Source organism: Triticum aestivum, chromosome 7D, assembly GCF_018294505.1.
Source record: "Triticum aestivum cultivar Chinese Spring chromosome 7D, IWGSC CS RefSeq v2.1, whole genome shotgun sequence".
NCBI lineage: Eukaryota > Viridiplantae > Streptophyta > Magnoliopsida > Poales > Poaceae > Triticum > Triticum aestivum.
The window spans coordinates 18,984,838-18,993,758 of record NC_057814.1 but is presented as its reverse complement, the minus strand read 5'-3'; the positions used below and the strand labels follow the sequence as shown (position 1 = coordinate 18,993,758).

The following is an 8,921-nucleotide window of genomic DNA, read 5'->3' as shown; positions in this document are numbered from 1 at the left end:
CAGAAAACGTCCGCTTTGTGTCCGCCGTTGACCCAAATGTGGCTCAAATTTGGGATGGAAATGGGTCCGCGCGGATACAAAACGGACACGAAATGAAAATGGGTCTGCGTGTTGGGCTGGCGTTTTTGTCCACACTGATCCAAATTAACGGCGGCGGACGAAATGGGTACTCCCATTGGCACACTGATCCAAACGCGGAGGAAATGGGTACTCCCGTTGGAGTTGCTCTAATGCCCTTAACCTTGTTCTCATATAGGTCGATCGGTGCCAGAGATGAACATGTCATGTCCGGAGCTGGAAGGATGGCGTACGTGGTTGGTCCTTTGCGTACGTACGGCCGGTCCATGCTTTTGTACTGGTGATGGCTACATTGCAACGATCAGATTAATGATACACCAAACAAGGACCATGCTGGGGACACTTCAATTATTTGATTAACACCTCTGTACAGATCACGAGTGGAGTGCCCATATGAAGATGCCTTTCCGGAATGCTGCTATAAATCAGAGGGCATTCCAAGTGTAGCGCATGCTCAGAACACCTTCTCTTCCCCAATCAAGAGCATCCCCTATAATTTTTAGGGCCTCAGGTTCCGTCCGAGATGGCGGAGACGGTGCTAAGCATGGCGAGGTCCATGCTGGGGGGTGCCATCAGCACGGCCGCCTCTGCCGCGGCCGCCGAGCTGAGCTTGGTGATGGGTGTGCAGAAGGATATTTGGTAAGCGGTAACCAAGTTCACAATTACTGACTTGCTTCTTTTTTCAGGCCATTCTTTACTGAGGAAAGTATTGTTTCGTTAACTGCCTAGGCTAGCTCTGTCTAATTAATTTTTTTGGGTGAGAGGTTACGGTCACAAATATCGGATCTTTTTTTAATTCAGAACGAACAAATTACCTAGAATCAAAACTGAAATACTAGAGAGAAAAATTAATCCAGTCAAGAAAGAAAATCCTGGCTTATAAGCCCCCCTGGATAGGTGAGGCTTATGAATATGTTTGAAACATCACATAAACTTTTAACTCGACTTACATATGTAGCCCACTCAAAATTATGTTCAGGAAGGTAAAATATTCATCAAATATTGCTGCATATTACAACCTACGGAATGTCAAAAATTGTTGTTCTAAGTTTCTTTTGATCCTTTGTGTCGCAGGTTCATCAAAGACGAGCTAGAGACAATGCATGCATTCCTGGTGGCCGCTGAAGCAATGAAGGAAAAGGACATGCTACTTAAGGTGTGGGCGAGGCAAGTAAGGGACCTATCCTATAATATTGAAGATTGCCTTGGTGAATTCATGTTGCATGTGGCAAGCCAAAGTTTGTCGCAGAAACTGATGAAACTCAAAGATCGTCATCGAATCGCCATGCAAATCCGTGATCTCAAATCGAGAGTTGAAGAAGTGAGCAGCAGGAATACACGCTACAACCTAATTGAGAAGAACCAAATCACCAGAACCATCGATGAAAGGTATTCTTGCATGGAAGATATCCGCAACCAGTCAGCTAGCAACATTGATGAAGCTGAACTTGTGGGGTTTTCCAAGCCCAAACAAGATTTGATAAAACATATAGACGTAGGTGCCAACAATGGCTCTACTCAAGTAGTATGCGTACTCGGCATGGGCGGTTTGGGTAAGACTACTCTTGCAAGGAAGGTTTATGAAAGTATGAAAGACTTTACATGTTGTGCTTGGATCACCGTCTCGCAGTCATTTGTCAGGATGGAGCTTCTAAAAGTTATGATCAAAGAACTTTTCGGCAATGAAGCATTGAAGAAGCAATTTGAAGGGAATGTTATGTTATGCGAGAAGAGAACCTTGCCAACTACCTCAACAAAGAGCTACTTGAGAAGAGGTACTTTGTTGTTCTTGATGATTTGTGGAATATAGATGATTGGAAGTGGATCAAAAGTATTATCTTTCCTAGTAGTAATACCAAAGGTAGCCGGATAATGGTAACAACACGAGATGTTGGCATAGCTAAGCAGATTACTCCCGAATCACTTATCTACCGCCTTCAACCCCTAGAATCAGTTGATGCCACAAATCTTCTACTAAGAAAGAGTAGGAGAACACCTGAAGACATGGAAAAGGATAAAAACTTCAAAGACATAGTTGAACGACTAGTTAAGAAGTGTGGTCGTTTACCGCTAGCTCTTCTCACTATAGGAGGCGTACTTGCCACTAAAAGGATAGCAGAGTGGGGACTAGTTTATGAACAACTCCCCATAGAGCTCGAGACCAACATTAGCCTTCAAGCAATGAGGTGGATTGTTACACTGAGTTACAACCACTTGCCATCTCATCTCAAGTCATGTTTTTTATACTTAAGCATCTTTCCTGAGGATTCTGAAATAAAAATGAGGCATCTTGTAGAGAGATGGATAGCTGAGGGGTTTGTTAGACCCAAAGATGGGATGAGCATTCAAGATGTTGGAATAGGTTATTTCACCGAACTGATCAACCGTAGTATGATTCAACCCTCAAAAGTGAACATAGAAGGGAACGTTAAGAGTTGCCGAGTGCATGATATAATGCGTGATGTCATGGTCTTGATTGCCAAAGATGAAAATTTTGTGTACTTGGCGGCAGATGACGTAACCAGTGTCGTGGAGGAAAACTTCCGCCATGTAGCATACCATGGTAACAAGTGCAAAAATATATGCATAGATTGGAGCCATGTTAGGTCAATAAACCTATATGGTGACAGACCTGTGGAGCCATCACCTGCACTTTGTTCCCCTGCCTTGAGGATGCTTAGAGCCTTGGATCTAGAGGATGCACATTTTGGAGTCACACAGAAAGATGTCAATAATATAGGTCTGTTGCGCCACCTGAAATATGTGAATGTTTGGTATGCTAAAGGATATACAAATATTTATAAGCTTCCCAGATCCATAGGGAAGTTACACTTCCTGCAGACATTGGACTTAAGGGACAGTCATATCAAACCTACCAAATGAGATCAGTAAACTTCAATGCCTCCTTAGCCTCCGGTGTACAAGAAGAGTTGGCTACTCCTATTTTGACCGTGATAGGCCCGAAAGGTGCTTGATCCACATACTGTGTTTGCCCATGACATTCACACCTTTTGTTGATCCTGATGAGCGCGCCGAGAAAATTGCCGAGCTACACATGGCATGTTCTACCAGTTGTTCAAGGTCAAAGGGTGTGAGGATCCCGGTAGGATTCCGCAACCTTAAAGTGTTACATGTGCTAGAAGTTGTGGATGTCAAACGAACCAGCAGCAAGGCTACCAGGGAGCTAGGAGAGCTAACAAGGCTTGGTAAACTACGAGTGGTAACAAGTGGTGCCACTGAGAAAAAGTGCAAGATACTCTGTGAGGCTATTGAGAAGCTATCTTCCCTGCGCTCTCTTTATGTGGAAGCTGATAAGCTTGATTGGCTGCATTCTGTTTCCTCTCCTCCCCCACTCATGAGGAGCCTCAAAGTGGCTGGACATCTTGGAGAGATGCCAGATTGGTTGGGAAGTTTGATGCATTTAGTGAAGATTTACCTAGTGGGGAGCAATCTGAAGGGAGTTAAAGCCATGGAATTACTAGGGACACTGCCCAACCTCATGCTCCTTGGTCTTCGTCAGAATGCTTATGCTGGAGAGAAGCTTGTCTTCAGAGAGGGAGCATTCCAGAATCTCAGAAAACTTGATTGTTCTCACAATAGGGAATTGAAGGAGGTGAGATTTGAGGAGGGCACTTCGCCCCAAATGGAAAAGATGCAATTCGGCCCTTGCAGGGTGGAATCAGGGATCCTTGGTGTGAAGCACCTTCCAAAACTCAAGGGAGGTGTGCTTGGTGTGCTGCAAGGTGAGATGGACGCACACCCAAACCGTCCGGTGTTGCGACTATCTGACCACCGGAGCTACCATGAGCAGGGGGATGTCGTTGACGTTGAAGAATCCAATACTGTACGAGAGAGCTCTGGGCATGTGGTGGTCGTACCGAGGGGGAGCGACAGGTCAGCTAATTTATCTTTCGCTCAGTAACTAGTTATCAATTAAACTGATCTGATGACGTCCCCTATACACTTAGCACAACTGAATATGATGATGGTCTCCCTCTGTTATTTTTGTAGCAGCCAAGACGGTGACAATGGGGACATCGAAGGCTCCGCTGTGCTGGAAGACCATTTCTGGTCCTGCCATTTCAATGGCAACGATGCTTGATAATCCACGAGATGCTGCTCATTTCTTTCTTTAGCTCCTGGTGCAGATTCTCAAAGACTCCTGCCTTAGCTGGTACCTACAGATAGAATTTATGTCTGTTTATTTCCTTCATCTTATTTCTGGCATTGTGCTAGTCCATACTTTTTGAGTTGATTCAGTTGAGGTTTTTAGCAGGAGCTGTTGCTCCTCTGATTCTGCGACTATTGTACCTATCTTCTGACGCCATACTGGTACAGCTCAAATCTCCTACGATTCTTTTTAATCCATTGCATTTTTTCAAATTTTTTGTCAGACATTCTGTCATGCACACCAACTGTTTATTACGGCATCTGTAAGAGGTTATGTTTGTGGTACTGAATTTAAATTTGATGACCTGCAGTTTGTTACTTGGTTGTCCCAAACTCTGGTTCAATGTAATTACCTACCGTTAGTTGTATTGATATTTACCTGCTGCACATGTAAGGAGTACGTTACAGTGTCAGCTAGTTGTTTGTTTTATATCAGGGTCTCTGCTTTAATTTTCCTTTCATCTTGCTTTTATTTCATATAATCCATTTCGTAGCAGATAAAAGAACATAATGTTAGTTTATTAAAGAAAAGAGCACCTGTTTTAGTGTTCAGTGTCAGCATGATATCATTTTAAAATTTCAGAAATGTTGAAACCCAGGAGGCAATGGAGCAATTCTGCTAGATGAGGTTTGAGCAGGGAGCGTGTCCACCTGAAGTACATCCTGTGCCGCCAAGGACAAACAAAATGCCAAGTGAAGTTGGAAATCATTGGATCCTTTTCTGATCCAGGAGAGAGCTAGTTCGTGATGGCTCGACAGTCCAAGCACCTGTGAAGCGTGGGTGATAACTTGGTGAGTCAAACATGTTATGTGTGTAATTAGAACATCTGATGTTCTTTTCAGCTTGCAAACACATAATACATTTGCTGCTGAATTAAACTCATGCATGCTCTGCATGTGCATTTCAGCTGGGGAGAAGATGTGGAAGATATGGTCTGCACGGCTACACCACACCGGATGCTGCTAATAAATTAAGATGCAGATGTTGTTGCGCTGCAATCACGCCAGATTTCCACGTCTGCCGGTGGTGGCCTCCATATGCCACAAAGTGAACCTGAGATACACCCCGATGTTCATACGCTGCGAATTAATGTCAGACTGAATTACTGTTTGGAAGCTCAGAATTCCATATAATGGAGGCCATGAAGCATGCTACAGCGCCATTTGAAGATATCAGAAGTGGCAACTGCTGGCCCAGATGACAATCGGTTCTTCGGGAGTGCCATAGAACGGATCAACCTGATCTGGAGACGTGCAATTTTTTCTGAATACGGATACACTTGGTTGACTAGTACTTTCTCTGCTTTTTAGAGATAATTTACTACTATCCATTTGTTGCTGCCACTATATTTTTGCTTGTTTGTGTACAAAGAATGAGGGTTGTATATATGTCGAAGAAATGATGCACCAGCTATATGTCATTAACTATGCCATTTTCAACGGTTTTACTTTGCAAATTACGGTTTGTCAGCGAAAGACCTTGTGGCAGTACCCGAAACTTACCTAGTTTTATTTTGGGAGGAGCAGTATTTTCCATCCATAATTTGTCCTCGAAATCCCAATTGTCTGTATACTAACCATAAAAAAAATTATCTCTACTCCTAATGGACGACTTGGTGAATAGTCCGCGCGGTTAATTTTCGCTGGTTTATTTTCGTCATACTCCGCCCGCCGTTTTTTTTCATCATCGCACCACCTCTGCCTTACTCGATCGAAAAAACCGGTGCAAACAAAACCCCTGGGATCGATCCCTCATTCACACAGCTGATCGATCTCCGCCGCCGCCCGACACAGCAGATCGATCTCCGCCGCCGCCCGATCGCACGCCCGAACCACCCCTACGCCCAGACCGCGGCGGATCCATCCCTTCGCCGTCGCACTTGCAGGAGGCGGCGGTCTGCTGTTGGATCGGGCGAGGACACGGGGCCGCGATCCCGCGTGTCGTGTTCGCCGCCCGATCGCACGCCCGAACCACCCCTACGCCCAGACCGCGGCGGATCCATCCCTGTGCCGCGCCGCGGCGGATCCATCCCTTCGCCGTCGCACTTGCAGGAGGCGGCGGTCTGCTGTTGGATCGGGCGAGGACACGGGGCCGCGATCCCGCGTGTCGTGTTCGCCGACGATCACGACCCCGATCTGACGGCGGCCACCTTCTGACCACCCACAGGGTCTCAACCGGCGCTGCTCCCCTTTCAGTGCTACGTAATGCAAGTTCATACACATTATTTCATACTGAATATTTCATGCTGAAGGCCATACAAAAAAACATCTCAGGAGGCGGCGATCTGCTGTGGGATCGCTTCAGGAGACGCGAAGCGATCTGGTGTGGGATCGCTTTAGGAGACGGGGCCGTGATCCCGTCTACGTGACGCCGTGATCCCCTTCTGGACGCGCCCAGCATCCAACTTCTGCTGTACGTATTGCAGGTTTATACTCAATAATCGCACATTACCTATGTACAGAAAATACATACAGAATCTCAAGTTTATACTCGTTTATGACTATCTTTGCTGGAGCATGGTAGGCCAAACAGCAGTTATGAAATTGCATATTTGAGTTGGTTGCTTGTGCTTACTTGGAATGCTCAACGTCGGCAATCTTAGATTACATATACATCAAGCAGACGACCTCCTTTCCTGGACCATGGTATGCCAGGCACCATTTCTAAAATTTGCAACAGAATAGCTTAGGAGCTGTTTACGCATGTTGCTGAACATGTTTAGTTGCTGTACATGTTTGCATAACTGATTGTGCTGCTTTTACTTATTTTGATTGCTTGGTTGTGTGGCTTGTTCTGCTTACTTTGCACTGCCAAGAAGCAGCCTGTCCAATAAGCATAGTCTCCAAGTTGTCTCCAAGTTCACGAACGAAAGTGCATGAAACATAACAATTAAGAATCAGTCTGTTTACATAAAACCTCCCAATACGGAGGCCAGGAGTTGGATTCTGGGCGCGTCCAGAAGGGGATAACAAAATAAATGATTGACGGTAGACAACTTCAGTATGAAACATAACAAAATAAGATCATTAAGATGGTAGACAACTTCAGTTCACAAGCCATTGTTAATAGTATGAAATCTTTGCTTGTAGGTAAGTATGGGGAATCCACAAAGCAAATCTGCGGAACATACAACAGCGTCAGGTGTACCTAGAGGTAAATCTTTGACTAAAAAACTTGCCGCACATGTCAAGCTATATCCCGATTGTGATTTCCTTAAATGACGTTGTTTCAGATAATTTGGATTGGACAAATGATGGTGAGAACAACCTGAGTACCCCATTTATGACAGTTGGATTGTCAATTTACCATGATTTAATACTATTTATTTATCGAATTGATCTCGCTTACTTGTATGAATGACACTCAGATGGGCTGACACTTGAGCCGTCTGGACAACCGGTTCTTCCGGATAATGAACTTGTGGGTACTGAAGGTGTAGGATATCAGATGGCTGGGACAAACGTTGTTGATAATCACCCTATGAGTCCAGGTATGAGGCTGTGCAGATAGAGTACTCATCATTTTATTCTCTTAAGTTCGTGACTTCAATCTCAGTTACTTGTATGAACCATGCTCCAGACCACTCGGTACCTGAACAGACCGCAGACCCGGTTGTTCCCCAACCCACTGATGGTGATATCACATGTGTTCAGCGGCCTCCCGATCTGAACTCAGGTGAGCAAAAAACATATTGAAAAGGAGACCCGGCAATCTCGGTTATTTATCATGCTTATAGAGGTTGTGTTGCAGACATTCAAGAACAGTCTAAGAACAATAACATTTAGCTTTTGTTTTGTTCCAGATGTTCTTGATGTGTCTCCTATTGATGGAGGAATACACCTGTACACTATGTCAACTGCTCAAGATTTATCCCAAACCGTTTCAACATCCGAGCACATGACTACAGGATCTTTCGAGAATGGCACCAAACAAACTAAAAAAGGTATCTTATCTGATGAAAAAAGGGAGCAGATAAACGCCAAGAGGCGAGCTAATTATCGGCGGAAGAAAGAGGAGTAAGCAAAGAAACTTGAGCATGAAAGTCAAGCTTACCTTTCAACATCTGGTATAATTGTTTGATTTTTAATGAAAACAATGTGCATTCATGCTTTGACTACTCTCACAGCTTGCTGCATCTATTATTAGACCGTCTATTTACTTGTATGAACCAATTTCAGATCAGTCCATCACTGAACAGACCGCAGTTGTTGTTGTTCCTCAACCCACTGATGGTGATGTCACATGTGTACCGCGGCCTTCCGAACTGAACTCAGGTTAGTATAAAACATAATCAGTACTCTCTACTCTTCGGATAGCACTAAACTGACCCGTTATGACCACTATCGGTTATTTTTACATCAAGCGGGCAACCCGGCAACCTCATCAACGTTTGTGTCTCTCAGTTGTCTCACTGACGAGTTAGCCGCAGCCGTAGCACAAAGTGTAAACGGTATTACAAGATTCGTCTTTCGTTGTGAACCGTATCTATCTTATAGAGGTTGTGTTGCAGATGTTCATTAACATACTAAGTACATTATCATTTTGGTTTGGTTTTGTTCTAGAGGCTCTAGATTTGACTCATATGTATGGAGGAAATCACGTAAACATCAATGCAACTACTCAAGTTTTACCACAATCCGGTTCAACATCCAAGCACATGACTACAGGATCT

At 44.4% G+C, this 8,921-nt stretch overlaps 1 pseudogene; it reads left to right on the top strand.

The window, feature by feature from the left end:
- The first annotated feature begins 462 nt into the window (after positions 1-462).
- LOC123167781 (putative disease resistance RPP13-like protein 3) lies at positions 463-5,690 on the top strand (annotated as a pseudogene).
- The last annotated feature ends 3,231 nt before the right edge of the window (positions 5,691-8,921 follow it).